This window comes from Protopterus annectens, chromosome 5.part0, assembly GCF_019279795.1.
Source record: "Protopterus annectens isolate FY-2018-M chromosome 5.part0, PAN1.0, whole genome shotgun sequence".
Lineage (NCBI taxonomy): Eukaryota > Metazoa > Chordata > Ceratodontiformes > Protopteridae > Protopterus > Protopterus annectens.
Genome location: NC_056735.1, coordinates 1,916,049,012 through 1,916,066,729, shown reverse-complemented (window position 1 = coordinate 1,916,066,729; position 17,718 = coordinate 1,916,049,012).

Below are 17,718 nucleotides of genomic sequence, written 5' to 3'. Positions count from 1 at the left end.
TAGAATAGAGTAGTTGGCGCATTATTATTTTTATTTAAAGCAGAGAATAGTAGCCCCTAAGAAGTCATTACATTAAGTTATACACATCCGAATGTGGTTGTTGTATAAGAAACAGTGCATAAATGTTTTTTTAATTAATATATTATTTCAAATAATATATTTTATTTATACATTTTTTATACATATGTTTTTAATCATTGATTTATTGTAAAGTAATGAAATAGTGGAATACAAAGATTTAATATTGTGTGGATGTAACAACAGCAGGATGCTCAGTGTTATATTTAAATAATGGAGCAATGTGACTTTAAGGGCTGTCACTAACTTTTGGCCCCAAAAAAGTTATTTAAACACTGTAGCACCTGAATACCTTAGTTCTGAGGAAGCCTACATTATGTAGGTGAAAGCGCTTAACTCTTTGTTTAACTTTAAGGTTATATCTTGGAAGTATATTTACTGATGTTTTACTCTGGAATTATTTTTTAAATTTTTTTCATCTCAGCGAGTTGTTTTATAATAAACATTGTTTATCTGGAGCCTGCACTGCATTTCCTCTGTATTTTTCATTGTTTTACAGAGAAGATAGCGTAATCATTTGATACTGTGACAACATTTACTCCTAACTATATCTGGGTAATGAAACTAAGGTTTAGTTGAGGGTGCGGGTGGAATGGACATACAGCATATGCAAAGTTATTCCTTTTCCAGTTATTACTTTCACCATATTCTGAAACGGCAATCTTGTACATTTGTGTTTAAATGCAATTGTGTTGTGGGAAGGAGTGAAATCTGTATACATATTTTAGGTACATACACACCTCATCATTGCACAAATGAAGAAACATTCTGGTCTTGTTTATATTTTACATGACAGTAAGAAAAAAATCTGATGTGTAGTGTCATACCTCTCGACCTAAGAACAAGAAATCCGGACAAAGCCATAAATAAAAGTGGGGCAAAGGCCCAAAAATAGGGACACTTTTTTAAATATTGCTCTTAAATCTTAGAAATTTGATAGAATAACAGGGTTTGCATTAGCATGAATTTTCTGAAGGATATGAAGTCTGAAACTCAAATGTCTGTCATTATTTCTGAACTTCAATCTTTAATGATTTACCATTAATTTGCCAGAAAACCACAATTTTATAAAAACAGACCAAAAATAGGAGGCCAAAATCTGGACATTCTGCAAAAATCTGTACAGTTGAGAGGCATATGCAGTGTGGCATGATTCTTTAAAGATAAATTGAAAATTAAAGTTATATTTTTCACTGCTGATAGTACCACTTTCTATTGAATACTAAATAAATAATTAAAAATAATAGTAATTAACTTTGGCATGTATAGCTGTTGACTTATGTATTAATTTGCTGCCTTTTGGCATCACTGCACAGGAATCAATGAGCACTCAAGCAAACAGCTAATAATAAAAAAGTATTTTATGAGACAGAATGTCAGATGAATAGTGTCAGTGCACCTTGCAGCACACAGCATAACCCACAAGTATCACTGCATACATCAGTTATGCTCTACATGTTATTTTTATTAAAAAAGGAAACACTAAACTCAATGTGCTGGTCCATAGTTCTGCACTATCTGCTGCCTCTTAACCTGTGCAGTGACATGCTGTGCATGAGAATGTCACATGGGGTCCCTTACTACTGCTGCCAACTGGTCATCATTAATTATAGTGGGACTAGAAATGTGAGCTGTAGTGACAGCATAGGTCACTTCACCACCAGACCTATGCATAATCATATTATGCAAAATGTAACAGGCAGTGAAAATCCTACAAACAGCAGCTAAGTCATACTGAAAGGCACCACCAGACTCATCCAGGTACTGGAAATGGCTATTCAGGAGGCCAAACACCCTCTCAATCACAATCTGGTTTTGGGACAGGGAGGTGTTAAATTTCTCCAGATGGATTTCTCACCAGAGTCATGAGCCATCTCCCCAGTGGATATCTGGCATCCCCTTAAAAGAAGACAGAGAAAGGGGAAGGAAGACAAAATAAGAAAAATACAGATTAATATAAAACAATTAACATCATCATTAATAGCTACTTACTTAAAAAAAAGTTTCAACTTACCAGCAAGATGACCACCAAGATACCATGCAGGAAGAGGCAGTAAGGTGAGTTAGTGTTCCAGATGTAAGAATCATGTGCACTGCCAGGATATTGGGCACAGATGTTGGTAATGCACTCCTGTGCATCACACACTACCCAGCAATCTATAGCATGGAAACCCTTCCTATTGGAGTACCACTTGGCTCCCTATCAGACGATCGAAACACCGTTTCTGCGAATACGAAATGATCGATACGTATTGCATGAACTACGTAAACGCTGAACGTCCAAAACAGTGAAGGCTGAAATGTTGAAGTGTTTTGGTTGGCCCATCTGCGGTATAGCTCCGTAAGGTAAGTGTGCGATAGGTATGGACCTTAGGGTTGGGTGCGGGTTAAGGTAAGTGTATAGACAGGTAATGTATGTAAGATTTAGTGTAGTGTTAGAAGTAGGGTTTTGTTAAATGTATTTATCTGTATTATTTATTTTGTTAGGGTATATCTCCATAGGGGAAGTGTGTGGTAGTTACGGACCTTAGGGTTAGTGAGGGGTTAAGGACAGTGCATAGATAGTTGTGTATGTGAGATTTAGTGTAGGGTAAGAAGTTGGGTTTTGGTGCTTTACTTTAGGGTTAGGAGTAGGGTTTGGTTAGTGTATGTATGTGGTTTATTTATTTTGTTTGGGTAGGTAGTATGTAGCGGGTGGTGGGGTTGGCCAACTATGACCGTTCAAATTATTTAAATTTTGTGGTTTAGTGCAATCGGTCTATTCGCGGTTCAATTAATACATGTCACTCTTTTGATATTCACTGAAAAGGATTTTTGCGGAACTGATATAGACCCATACCACTTACCCTGTAGACCAGGAGGGGCCCTAATTATTACATGGGCACAATCTATCATACTGAGTACCTCAGGGAAATGTACCATTTGTAAGAGGCATACATAGTTCAAGCATAGTCTTGAGGTGACATGAGAAAATAGATGTACTTATCCACATGTGCCAAGACTACATCCAGGAATTCCTTTAGTATTCTTGAAGCAGAAGCCTGTGAGATCCCCAAGATATCTCCATACTGTCTCTGGAAGGTCCCCATAGAATGTGTAGTGAGTGCTATACATACTTTTGTCTCCACAGGAATAGGAAGTCACCACATTTATCCAGTGACCCTATGGTGGTCAAACATGCTCACTAAGACACTTATAATGTCATGGTCCACTTTAAACCTAACAAGGACTGTCTGATTACCAGAATTATAATGAGTAATCTATTGCCTACATTTCTGTCTTCTTTGTGGGTGAATGCCACTAAGCACAAATGGTTTTAGCTTGGCCAAGACAAGAATCTCTGACTGAGCAATAGCAAAGCTCTCTGCAAGAGGTAGCATTTTCACCAACTGAAACTCTGTTACTTTTGGCAATAGCTAACTTTTTATACCACATCTATGACAAGCACAGGAAAAAGGGAAAAACTGAATATGAATTGCATTTAGTATAATATAGCCTTAACAAGCATAAACCATTTACATAATTTCTCATTATCATCTCATTATCTGCTCGTCTGCATACTTACATTCAGGGACACAGCAAACTGGCATAATCAGTCTCTATTAATTGTGTCTCAGTTGCCTCTGACCCCCAAATTCCCCTAACACATCTGCGCTACTGACCATGAATACCACCCTTAATCTTGCATCATGCTTTCAATTGCCTTCAGAAAATTCATGGGAATCTATGCAGGAAATGCTTGAAATGTGCAATACGCACAACACAAAAACATATAAATACCTTCTGATCCTATACTAGTCCATTCATTGTGCACCTCTGCCCATTTTTTCTTGTTTAAACTCATTATATGTCTTATGTACAGATTATATTAGGCTATGGCCTAACCAAATATTTAGGTAGTTCATATCCTCTTCCTGATAGAAATATCTCTGTTTTATTCAAAGATCCTGTGGAGGGTTAACATTTAGAGCAAATGTTTTTGTCTTAATCTTATTTATCTTATACCTAAAACAAACCAAACTGGTAAGCTGTATTGTTGGATGTACATTAACTATTACCAGCACATCATCGGCAAACAATAAAATCTGTATCTTCCAACTTCCTAATAGTTAATCCAGTCAAATTAATCTCATTATTGTTGCTTCTGAAGGGATCCGGGCACTGAGGAAATAAAACATTTGAAAATACACAGCTTCTCAACAATTTAAAAATCAGAGAGAAATCCAGCATGTATTTTAGCTCATAACAATGAAGCATTACATACTACCTTTTTAAATCAGAAAATATCTCAGAAAAAAAGTAATCACGCACCCAATATCTCAGAAAAAAAGTAATCACGCACCTGTGTTAAACAGTAACGGTCTACCCCATCAAAGGGTTTTCTGCATGCAAACTTATCATCATACATAATGACTGTGAGCAGCTTATACTCATGATTTATCACTGATCTGGCATATGGGAGCATTATAAATTTGAATTCTTTCCCTCTCTGTGACTACCACAGACCACTGCCTCTTTCAACAAAATTGGGACTTTTCTACTCTGAAAATTTGTTATATACCTTAGTTCATTATAGCATATAGCCATCTCAGGGTGATTTTTCTAGTTTCTAGCTACTGACACCTCTAGGCATGAAATATTGCCTGCTTACATTTACACTTAAAATTCCATAGCAATCATGCATATAATCTATTGACATATTTCATCTTAAACCTTACACAATGGAAAATACAAGTGTACCGATACCAGGTATCTGTGTAGTGAAGCTAAAGAGATATTAATTATTGCTCAAATGCTATTTATTTGTATTGTCTTAATTTTCATATTTCTCTAAAGATCTCAACAACAAGGTGAAATAAAACTGTTTAGCGTCATATGGAAGTTCACAGCTGGATGAATAAAACGTCGATGGTATGTATGTGTAGCTTGACTGGTTATGGGTATAATTTAAGCTGATTAGAATTTATAACAGGATTAATATTTGTTGGTGTTGAGTGTGACTCACAAAATCTAGTTTATGACCTACAGTCTAATGACTGCTATCATTGTAAAGAGTACTTCCGGGTGAACACCTTGTCATTTATCATTCTTTAGTAAACACATATTGTTCTAAATATATGAGCACTTTTTTGAAATGTGAGATCATAACCAGAGTTTGTCAAAAACATCAGGATGCAAGGAGTGGAAGAAAGAGCAAAAACTCCCAGACCATCATTGGAGGAAATGAGTTAAGCAAACAAGGTAATATTTTTCTACACGTGTTTCAAGGCTGTACTGACATTTTATATACCTGTTGTTTTACTTGTAACATGTCCTCTCAAAAGTTCTCTTTAAGTTATTGAGCTCATCACTGCAGAAACTTATTTTCTAGTAAATTTAAATTCTTAACATAATTCTATGCCTGAGTTTTATATTCCCCCATTCATCCATGATTAACACAACTGTTAATGATATTTATGACACATCCCCACTATCATGACTGCATCTCTGCTCTAACTTTGTCCCTTCGTCTTTTTTCCAAGCATTAACATCTCTTTGCAACTTATGCTGATGTAGACCAATAATTGTTTTCTGATAACCAGATGAATTGTAAATATACCCATCTTTCAATGACTGTCACATGAACTAAAATTAAATGCATAATGTTTCATCCATTTCTCATTTTACCTTTGCTACTTTGCCTTGTGCTTTCAAATCTTCTTCATATCGATCATTTAGCAGTTCTGCTAACTGTACCCTCTTCTATCTTAGTCTGTCATTTCCTCTTTGCCCTAAATATTTATGTAACCCCTCTATTCATAATTCAATTTTCGTTGAAAAGAACCCCATTGTATTTATAAAACCTAATGATTCCGATCCATTTGTACCAGCTAATCTTTAAGTAATTCTTTACACCAAGTAACAAATGACTCTTGCTTAATCTAGATTGTGGTAAAACATAATTTTAAACAAACAAGAGGGCAATAACATGCAGAATATATTGACCCAGGACACTATTTGATATGATTGTTACAGAAATCTTTATTGTACTAATTAACTATGTCCAGTAATAATATGCTTCTTATCATTTTGATACCTTATATTAGAATAAAAGATATGCTGAACTTCCCATTTAGAACCTGAAGCAGTAATTAGCTCTATCCCTTTGACATACATATGCACATTATCACTCCAGATGTGGAATATGAAATGCTGAAGGTCCTTTTTTCACTTCCTGGGTACCTGGTATTAGATTATCATCCCATAGTTTGAGAAAAAAATTCCAGGAAGACTCCTCTCATTATCCAATGAAAATCCTTTTTGATGTGCACAGGCATAAATGCCTCAGCATAACAATGTTGGCTATCTACTCTTATACCTTCTATGGCTATAGGGCATCAGTTAAAGAGCAATAAAAAAATCTAACCCCAAGATGACACCTTGTGCCATGCAGAGCAGATAACACTCCCTAATAAAAAACAATATTCTTTTACAACTACTACTTGTTTTCCTCATCCAATTATCCTCTTGTTGGGCTACAACCCTGAGACTAAATTTCCTTAAATCACAAAAGGCTAATGACCACTGGGACCCTTACAGACTGAGTTGTGCACTCCAATTAAATTTGGATCCCAAGTATAATGGGCATCTTTACAGAGGGGGCATGTTAGTAGGGTGGTAACTGGGGTAAATAATGGATTTGTGTGCATGCGTGATGGAGTGTTAGTAAAATTAATTTCCTATTAACGACTTCTGTCCAGAAGAGACATTGGGGCCAGACCTAGGATAAATGTATGATTTTCCATCCAACTGTCAAGGTATCTGTTGAATAGTTTAAGGGATGAACTCCATTTTACATGGATGGGACCCCTCTTCCATAGCGCAGGGATTTTATGGGACACTTATCTGTCTCACTGGCATGTTTGATTCATTTCAAAATCTAAGTTCAGATAGCTGGATCTAGAGTTTTGGTGCTGTTGGTTTTGAGCATGTGCAACAGATCCATCAGGGCTTGGTCAGAGGAAGCTTGTAGGTCAGGCAAAGACCCCTCTCAGCAGCCTCCAGGGAACTGAATACAGAGACAGAGCCTTTAGGCGATCATTGTAGGATGTGGTATTTATGCCCTGAAATTAGCCTAGTGAGAAACCTTATGGGTGTTTCAACTATTGCAAGCATCTGGTTAGGTACCTGCCAAAGGGGGGATTGTACTCAATGATGGGTCTGATAAGGGCCAGGTAGAGTGGTACTATAACTTCATTGGATGTGGATGCCGTACCCATACCTATAAGTTAAGTGACATAGAATGATTATCTTACTATCTTAACTATATGTTGGTCAAAGACCAGATTACTATCTACATATATTACCAGATCCCTTAATACCGGGTTGACTCTTAGGGGTGTTTTACCAATGAAGTAGCTAACTTGGGTTGACAGTTTCCAAAAGGGCATTATAATGCATTTTTTGGCATTGAGTTTTAGGTAATGTCTTTAGCACCAGGTATTTTCCAGTGTTTAACCCTCATGTAATATGTTAGTGTCTTGGGGGAATCTATAATAGCTCCCAATTTAGTCATCTGCGAACTTGGTGAGTCAGAGGCCTTGAACTTTAGCACTGAATTCTAAGAAATAAATGCCAAATATGTGCCAGTCCAGCACTGTGCCCTCTCATGACTGTTCTCTTGGTAGAGGTGGTCTTACCAATCTTGACTTCTTGGGCCCTGTCTCTAAGTCAGCCTGTAATCTAGTGAGTCATGTAGGGATTTAAGTTTAGTTCAGAGGACTTGTAAACAATGCCTAAGTGGAGTATTGTATCGAATGCCTCTACCAAGTCAAGATACACACTATGTACCATTTAAACCTCATTCTTTGCCTTGGTAATCCTCTCAAAAAAGTCCACCAGGTTAAGTAGGCATGACCTTCCCTTAACAAAACCAAATTGGAATGGGTCTAGTGTTTCTCAGTAGCTAAAGTCCTTGTTTATCATTTCCGTGCTAATTTGTTCCATGGCTTTACATATTAAGCTTATTATACTGATGGGTTTGTATTTCCAATGGTGGGTTGATGGTCTGCCCTTGTGAAGGGGAATGACTGATTGTGGTCCTTCATTCACAGCCTGTTTTGAGGCTGTAGTTGAGGAGTGCCTGATAGGTCATGTTTTAGACTGCTCAGGAGGCAACCAAGATTGTTGTCGGGAACCATAGAGGTGATCTTATTGGCTTAAGTAAGTGCTGCCAGCACTTAGTCCCTGCAATTAGTTGGGGAAAGTATGCTTGAGGGGATTTCACCTGGAAGAGTTTGGGGGGGGGGGCAGTTGAGGATGAAGTGTGAGCTGAATTTATCAGCCAGTATATTTGCTATGTCACCCTGGTTCGGTTAAAATGGTACCATCCAATACCAGTTCAGCACACTGCTGTGTGTTACCTTTAAGGTTTGAGACATAGCAGAAAATTTTCCGTAGTCTGTAATGCTACACTGACCTCATAATCAGCCTTTTTGAATTTAATTAGACCTCTTAGTTTATTGTTTAGCTGTATAAGAGAGAATCAATGTTTAAGCGAGTTGTTCTTCCCAGTTTTGGTCAGTTTTGTTTATGAAATTTTTATACATTTTTAGGTGAGGATTCTACCAATGTAATTTATTATTAATATTTGTTTTCTTCTTTCTTCTGGTAGGTATGGCAGTCTCTATGCAGCCATTCACATATTTGTATAAGGCCACTGGGAATAATTCTGCATAGGTAGCTGTGGTCTTTGGGTTAAAATGAATTGTAACAACTCTCACTTAATAAAATGAAGTTTTTCATAAAATAGTTCCTAACTGTTACTGGTTTAGATGGGTTTTGGAGGGGTGATTTTTATTTCAAAGGAGACAGCTTTATGATCCGACATCACTAGTGATAAGGTGACATGGGATGGGGGTGCAACAATCACCCATGTTGAGTGCCAAATCCTGTCTGTCTGATCTGGTTGAAGCATGCACTATTTGTTCCAGGGTGTTTGTTAATTAAGTCCAAGAAGTGTGTCTATGAGTTTGAGGCAGTAACAGCCTGCATTTAATTGCTGGAACCTGTGTTCTGAGAGACTGCCTTCCAGACTATCTGCAAATATACAAAGCTGAGTATATATTTTTTTGGTTATAGAGTTTGTTAATTGTTGCTTAGATCTCTGTTGAAACTGTTTTGTCTCACCCACCCTCTTTATTTTTGATTTGTAGTTTAAATTTGGTGGCTTTTGCATTTACCTGCCCCACTGTAGAGTTGATCTGGGACACTTCCCCAGTCTTATATCTCTACCACATTCTACCTAATAAACTCTTTCTGCACTTGCTTTTAGTCCTTTTTAATTTAATTGCATTTTTAAACTGTGTTTGGTCTAATATTGATACATACTCAAGTGTGCTAGCTTGCACTGCATGTGAATTGTTTTTACTACTGTTTTTGCTACATTTCTATAAAAAAAAAAAAAAAAAAAAAAAAAAACAGTAAGCCTGTTTCCTACCTTTCCTGTAACTAGTGTTCCAGATACAGATTTGCTGTATCCAGGACTGTATGTAAGCTTCTGAGCCCCGCAAGCCTTTCTGTGTTGGAGGGAAGCCTTCTAGCTTATCAGTGGGAGTGGTAAGCACTAGGTAACCTGCCTACCACATAAGGAGATGCTCTGGCCCAGAAATTGTAGTTATTGGTCGTTTGGGCAATCTCTTCCATCTCTCTCAACTTTCTGATTTGAAAACCTGCATTTGCACTTGTTTCTGTCCTGTAACTCATCTAGTGCAGATACAGATTCTTAGTTTTAGCACTTAAATTTGCTTATTCATACTCAGCACTTGTAAGCACTAAATAAGCTACTAATTATTATAGCACTCCACTCCACTAACTACCTTGATTATAGCAAGCTCAGATGCTCATAAGCCTAGTACTTATTATACAGCAGGAACTTCTTTTTGTAACATTTGTTAATGTCTGTTATGTACTTCACAGATAGATTCTAGTTGTCTACTGATGTACTATGTTCTTCATCTGTAAATATGTTGTAAGTAATTGCTATGTAAATTGTTAATCACTATGTAATCCAATGTAACTACTGTCTGTTTATTTTAACTGTGGAGCTTTTCTCCCCGGGCCTCTGCTGAAAATGGACCTACATCCAGTCGGACACTCCCGGTCAACAAATATAAATAAATGAATAGCACTCAGTCTTCCTCATTACCTAGAGGAAAACAGTTTTTTTACTTACTTTTCTCACTTGCTTAGAGAAAAACGGGTCTATATTGCATCATCGACAGAGCTAAATATCGAATCTACTTACGTCGACACATATACATCGACCACTAATTATAGCGAACATTATAAATAGCGAAACTGAAAACATCGAAAAATTTTGTTTGGCCAACAGCATCAACCTGGTGTGATATACATTGCCGTAAGGGGTGTGGATGGCTTAGAGTATGTTAACAACTTTCCCCTCCGCACCCTATTTACCTGCTGTAGCAGCGATCTCCTAGTGGGCAAGGTTACAACACTTTCAAAAGAAGTCGTAGCTAAGACATCGTCAACAACTAATGATGGAGTATTTCTTGTAGTAGTAGCGATATCTTTCAATTTCCGACATGCCCTATATTTGTCCACTTCTGTAGGATCGGAAGCATGGTCATGGGATGTGGACTTTAATAGTATTTCGTCTACAGCATGCATTGTTTTTATAGCCCTTCCCTTACATTTGTACGTATATTTTAGCCGGCAGCACCAGTATTTCCTAGATTTCATCACCTTTTCTAGATTATATAAGTAACCATCCACTACCAACATGTCCTTGTTTTTTTGAGATTTTACTGTGAGGTAACTATTACCTATCACACCAGGAGCTGTCAGTGTATATGTAGCCATTGTTAAGGATACGGATTGCCATACACATATTTTTCTTCCGCATCACTCCTGCTTTTATCACTTCCGGTAATCAGTGTGTTGTAAAAGTTTACTACGTGTCTTTACTATATATAAATACAGATTATTTTATACAGGGTTCCTTTGTAAAAGTGTAACGTATGATATGAATATCAAGTACAGTTATTGTCAATAACTAGTGTAGGTGTGTCCTGCTATAGATGGTGTATTATGTCACTAATGTACGTGCTTTGGCCAACTATGCTTTTTCGATTTTATGTTTTTCAATGTTAATGTTGTTCGCTTTTTATACGGTTCCCTGTTTATGTGTCGACGTAAGTAGATTCGATGTTTAGCTCTTTCGATTATGCAATATAGACCCGAGAAAAACAGCTCTTGTACTCACTTTCCTCACTTATCTAGAGGAAAATAGTTTTTATTCAGGCATGTCCAAGGGTCAGCTCCCAGTGTTCTCTCCTGTTTATCTGATGAATCTGGGCATCTTGAAGCAATGTAGAAATTGCCTCATGTACACAGACAACCCTCTCCTCCTACCACCCAACACTACAACCCATGAGAGATGCACTTATTTAGCCAAACTGGAGGTAAAGTTCTCTCCAACCAAGACTGAACTTGACAGTCATGAGGAGAAGGTAAACATTTGCACCACACCACACTCATCACATAGTCTCACTAAATCTACACCACCAAAGTCCACACATAGTAACACAAAAACATTTGTGGAGGCTCTCAATAATAATCTGTCTAAGCAACAGAGACCTCCAAAGCAGAAACGCAAGCAACCTCCATCCCCACAACACAACCCAAATGACACATAGCCCACAGACTCAGTGCGCCACTCAACTGCAGCCAATAAGGCAAAACAACGTACCCAACACACTAGTCATAGGTGACTCTATAGTCAGGCACACTGATGTCCCACTCACCAAGCTAAACAAGAAGAAGGTTACTGCCAGCTGCCTGTCAGGTGCCAGGATCCGCCACATAACACACGCACTCAGGTCACTCCACAACAAGTACAAATATGACTCTGTCATTGTCCATGTTGGTGTGAATGACCTGAGATGTACCTCCCTGGACTACATGAAAAGAGACATGGAAGAGCTCTCCGATCTTGTAGCCCAGGCAGGTATGACCCTAGCCCTTAGTAGCATTCTGCCATCATCCTGAATGATACCGCAGTACAAGGACAAAATGATTGACTTCAACTATTGGCTAATCTTTTGGTGTCATTCTAAGGGGATCCAGTATCTGTCTGCTTGGGATGACATGGTCGACAGACCACGATGCTTTGCCACAGATGGCCTGCACCTGTCGCCCCTGGGATTCCGGATACTGGCTAAGGCTCTTGCTGCCCCTATACTGCCTTTTTTAGGTAAGGTTCAAATAACAAATTCACCACCATAACAGGAACAGACAAGCAAAAACTGAGGATAATGCTACTCAATGCTAGAAGTCTAAATCTCAAAATGCACTCACTTGAGGCACTCCTTAAAATGGAGAACGTTGATTTCTGTGCAGTGACTGAGACCTGATTCAAGGCTCCAGAGAGCACCTCTGCACTACCAGGCTATAACTCATACCACACTTTTCGGCCATGTAACCTGGACCAAAACACCAAAGGTGGAGGTGTGTCCATATTCATTAAGGATATCCACACCTTCAGGCTAGTTGCTCAGCATAATGCATCCGAGGTTATCCAAGTGCAACTAACTCTGGGCAAAACTTCAATCCAAATTGTAGCTTGCTACAGATCCCCCACCATGCCCCAGGATTCTCACTCCTCTTTTCTTGATGTACTGGAAAATATTAGCGTTCAACCAAACACCCTAATAATGGGCGACTTCAACTACCCCACCATTAACCGGGAAAACTACTTGTGTACCAACTCCTTAGCTCAACGCTTTCTGGAATTCATAAACTCCAATGCCCTGGATCAACTTATCCACACCGTCACCAGGGGCAACAATATCCTAGACCTAGTCATCTAGTCTTTACCAACATGAATGACCAGTGTTTCACACTCCTCATTGGTCCGCTCTGACCATAAGCTAATCACCCTTGATATCCACATCCCGCCCCAAACCCCCCATTAAGGAAACCATGATAAAAAATGTCTCCAAAGCCAACTTAATGCTTCTTAAGACAGAAGTGGTGAACTTTATGACACCCATGCAGATGGGCAATATAGTTACAACTGCTAAATCCTACACAAATGCACTCTATAAGCACTTACACGAGTGCATGGATCGTGCTATCCCAAACAGAACCAAGACGCTATTCTCCAAAAAAAGGAAGCCAATCTGGTGGTCCCCTGCCATAAACAAACTGTACAACAGAAGGAAGAAACTGTTGCAAAAGAGAGTAAAATCCCATGAGTGGAGGAGCTCCCTGGTCAGCCTCAGTAAGAAGATGAGATCCCTTATAAGATCCTCCAAAACTAGCTATGAAAACAAAATCACCACTAATTCTAAGGACAACCACAAAGCATTCAATAGCAATGTCAAGAATCTCGATGGCAACACCCAGATCTGCTCTGAGTTACACCACAAAGGCACAAAAATTACAGAACCAACTGATATTGCCAACATCCTGGCAGACAGGTTCAGTGCTAACTTTACCCCCCCCCTCACCCCCTAAATGGCCCATATCTGTACAGGAAGAATGCAGAGTCCCTGCAATCACAACAGGTAAAAGCTGCACTCTCTAAAGCCAAAACCACAGCATCCATGAGACTGGACAACATCCCAGGCTGCATTTTACATGAACTTCAGAACGATCTGGCTCCCCACTTAAGCACCATATTCAATAATAGCCTCACATCAGGCTTTGTGCCCACTGAATGGCACACAGCAACAGTTATCACACTCCACAAAGGGGGAGCCACCACTGATCCCGGGAACTATCAACCTATTAGCCTGACGAGTCTGGTCTGCAAGGCCATGGAACGTATCATCATGGAACTCATAAACAAAGACATTGGTAACCACCAAACTCTGGATCCCACTCAGTTCGGGTTTGTGAAAGGCAGATCATGCCTCTTGAACCTGATCGACTTCTTTGAGGCAGTCACCAAAGCCGTAGATGAGGGTAAGGTGGTTCACACAGCCTATCTTGACCTTGCCAAGGCTTTCAACACCATCCCCCATTCTGGAATTATAGCTAAACTCACTAAACTAGGTATAAATCCCTACGTCACAAGTATGGGTTGCCAACTGGCTCACTGACAGAACCCACACTGTAAAAGTTGCAGACTCCAAATCTAACCTCAAAGCAGCGACAAGTGGAGTACCACAGGGTTCTGTCCTGGAACCTCTCCTGTTTGGTATCTACTTCTCTGAAATACACGCTAACACAGAAGGCCTCTGGCTTACGAAGTTCGCAGAAAACTGCAAACTAGGAGCCATAGTCAAGTCCCCAAATGATGTGGACATCCTACAGAAGGGCCTCGCTGAGACTGATGCCTGGTGTCAGAGCCATGGCCTAAAGCTCAGTGCCAAAAAGTGCAGTGTCATCCCCTTTGGCAAAAACTCTGTACACATGCACTACCACATATGCAGCAATCTACTTAACACCAAATGTGTGATAAGAGACCTTGGGACCCAGGTGGACAGTAGTCATTCCTTTGATAGTCACATTGCCACAGTAGTTAGGAAGTCCTTCTATGTGTCACACCTCATCATAAAAGGGTTCTCATCCAGGAAAACAGAGGTCATTGTTCCCCTCTACTCGACACTCATTAGACCCATTATAGAGTACAACGCCTCTTTTGGAATGTACCTCACAAGACATCTGCAGCAGCTGGAAAGGTCACAGAAGTACCTCACAAAGAGGATTACTGGCCTCAAACAAATGCCCTACACTGATGGCCTCAACAATCTTCAGCTTTACTCTGTAGCATATCACCTACTCTGAGATGATCTCTGCCTAACATATAAAGCGATGTCAAACCGAGAGCTGTTGGACATGCTACACCTAAAGAAATCCCAATCTCTCCGAGTTACATGCTCTAGGGACCTAAACCTAGTCACCACAATAAACAGGACATGATGGAGGGATAGATTCCTGTCCCTGAGACTTCCCATACTCTGGAACAGGCTACCCATCTATGTCAAGCAAAGTTCTTCATTAGCGCTCTTCAAGAAAAATCTTGATGAGTGGATGGGAAATAGGAAATACACCCTGGGGATCACTTCTGTGTCTCTGCTCGACAGTGGCACAGCAAAATAACTTTCTTGGGTGGTGTAAGCCAAGGAACCTTGTTGGCTAGGCTTACATAGGCCCTTGGGCCAATAGCCTAGTACCTACCTATGAACCTATGAACATCACCCATGAATAGGGTATTTGGTTGGATGGTGAGTACCTCTAGTAGGTTTAGAAAAGAGTTGTGAGATTCTAGGGGCATAGATGGTGACCTGTAACTAGCCATAATATGGTGAAGGACCTTATTTATTGTGATCTGCGTGTGGATGAGCTCCATGGTATCATCCTGTTTACTCAACCTAGAAGTATGTTCGGTACTAATGTAGCTTAAGTCATCTCCACCTTTGGCCTCAGTCTGTGCTTCTGTGTGTCTAAATATGTAGAAGAAACTGTAGCCTTGCACTGCCTGAGTATATTCTGCTGATTTAAACAAGGTCTACATCACAGCACCAAAGTATATATTCTCCAAAATAAGGAGGGCTTGATAGATGTGGAGTTTTTTGTTTAAGCTCCTAGCTTTGAGCAGTAACACCTTATGGTTGCTTGAAGACTTTTTCATTATGTTGGTAGTTTTGTCTTTTTAGTATTGCCTCAAAAAGACTTTAATGGGTTGGATATAGTGTTAGCCAATATCCAAAAGCCTATGGAGGAGAGATGCAGACCATGACTGGCAAAGCAATGTGTCCTATTCACCATGTCTTCCATGCTGACAGATATAACCCCAGGAGTGAAATCAGAAACTAAGTCAATTATTGCTATCAACCATTTTATGTTCATATAGTGGCATTATCCTTGGTGAAGGTAGAATGCTGCTAAATACAGGCTCATACTTACCTAAGACACATATTCCAAGAGAACCATTATGCCTCTTTTCATATAATCCAATGAGATGTGTCTCATGTCATTTATACTCACATGGACTATGATACAACCATACTGGTATCTCATGTGCAGCGAACTGAATGCATATGTGATACTTCAGATCCAGGCTCCAGACAGGCAACTAACCATTATCTTCTGCTTATCTAATCTGTTGAGTGAGGCGTCTGTGTGTTTCATAATAGATTCCCCAATAATAAGAGCATTAAGGTAAAGTATATTCTTGCCTTATGGGCTTTTACTCTTGAGTAAACATTGGCTGTAGGCTTATGTGTGATGTTTGGTATTGTTTCTGGTGTGTGTTTTACTGACTGCTGAGGAGCATTGTTGCTGTTAGGTAGCTTCAGAAGTCTTTGAAATTTGGGAATGTTTCTTTTAAATACCTCACCACCAACTGTGTGTGCTGTGAGTGGTGTGTGTGATTGATGCAGTGTGGGTATTCTTGACAGCCTTGTTTGTATGCTAGCTTTTTGCTTCCAAGGAAGATGTGTGTTTACAGCTCTTGTTTACTGTGTTTTCTTTAATGATTAACTGGTTGTGTGAGAACTAAAGACAATTCCTACATTGCATTTGGATGCCCAAATCTACCAAGCTGACCACAGAGACATTAAGAAATTGCATATTTCTGTTGTCCTGTCCTGAAATAGGGTGTCTGCTTAGGATTAAGGATTGGGTTTTAAAAGAGGTCTCGGATAATTTCCAGGATTAAGGGCAACATGTTAATTAATGATTTGATATGGTAGTGCTATTCAATGGGCAAGCTAGCAGCTCTAAGCATAATTCCATACAATGTCATACTGTTTAATGGATTTTGGACCTAATCCCAACTATATAAGGACATTTTACATTCTAGACTTCTGCTATTATACGTGACAGTGCTAACATTTGCTGTGTAGTAGGCAGCCTGTACAAACTTACCTGATTTATAGCAGGGAAAAAAATGAAAACGGACTACTATGCCCTCTAGCTAGTAAACAACCACACTTTAAGCACCCTGGAGTGCTTTCCAACACAAAGAGACCAGGTAAACATCTTCTGCCAAAAGTTGGATGATGATCCTGGAATATTTTAATCTAAAGCACAGTAAAAATGCTCAAAAATAGCAGCAATCATTGTATAATGCAAGAACAGATGCTATAAATCAAGAAAATATTTGCTGGGTTACGAACTTATTTTATACTCCAAGGTCCAATGCTTATATAATGTTTATATAGAAATATACCTTGAACAACGTTATAAAACCATCTACAAACAAATTCACACAAATAAAAAAAAAACATGTCCACAATTAACAAAGTGTTTCAGATTCTTAAATTAAAAAAAAAAAATCAGCATGAAGTTTATTTCACATTTCAGGCCAAATAACTTAACTAGCATAAAAAATATTAGATAAATTACTTGAAACAGTATTAACTGTAAAATAATGAATAACGCACAGCAATTACATTGAAAATAATACAACTGATGTTCTGCAGACAAACACAAGCTCGTTAAGTTATACAATCACAGCTAAACTGAAAGAGAACAAATCCCCTATCACATAGAGAGAGGAATTCATATATATGACTGTTTCTTATACAAGGTGCTGTCCTTCCAATATTTTTTACATTATCAAATTCCTGTGTTTAAATGGGACTGCTTTCAAAATGGCTAAGTCCAGACAGGTAACTGATCTGT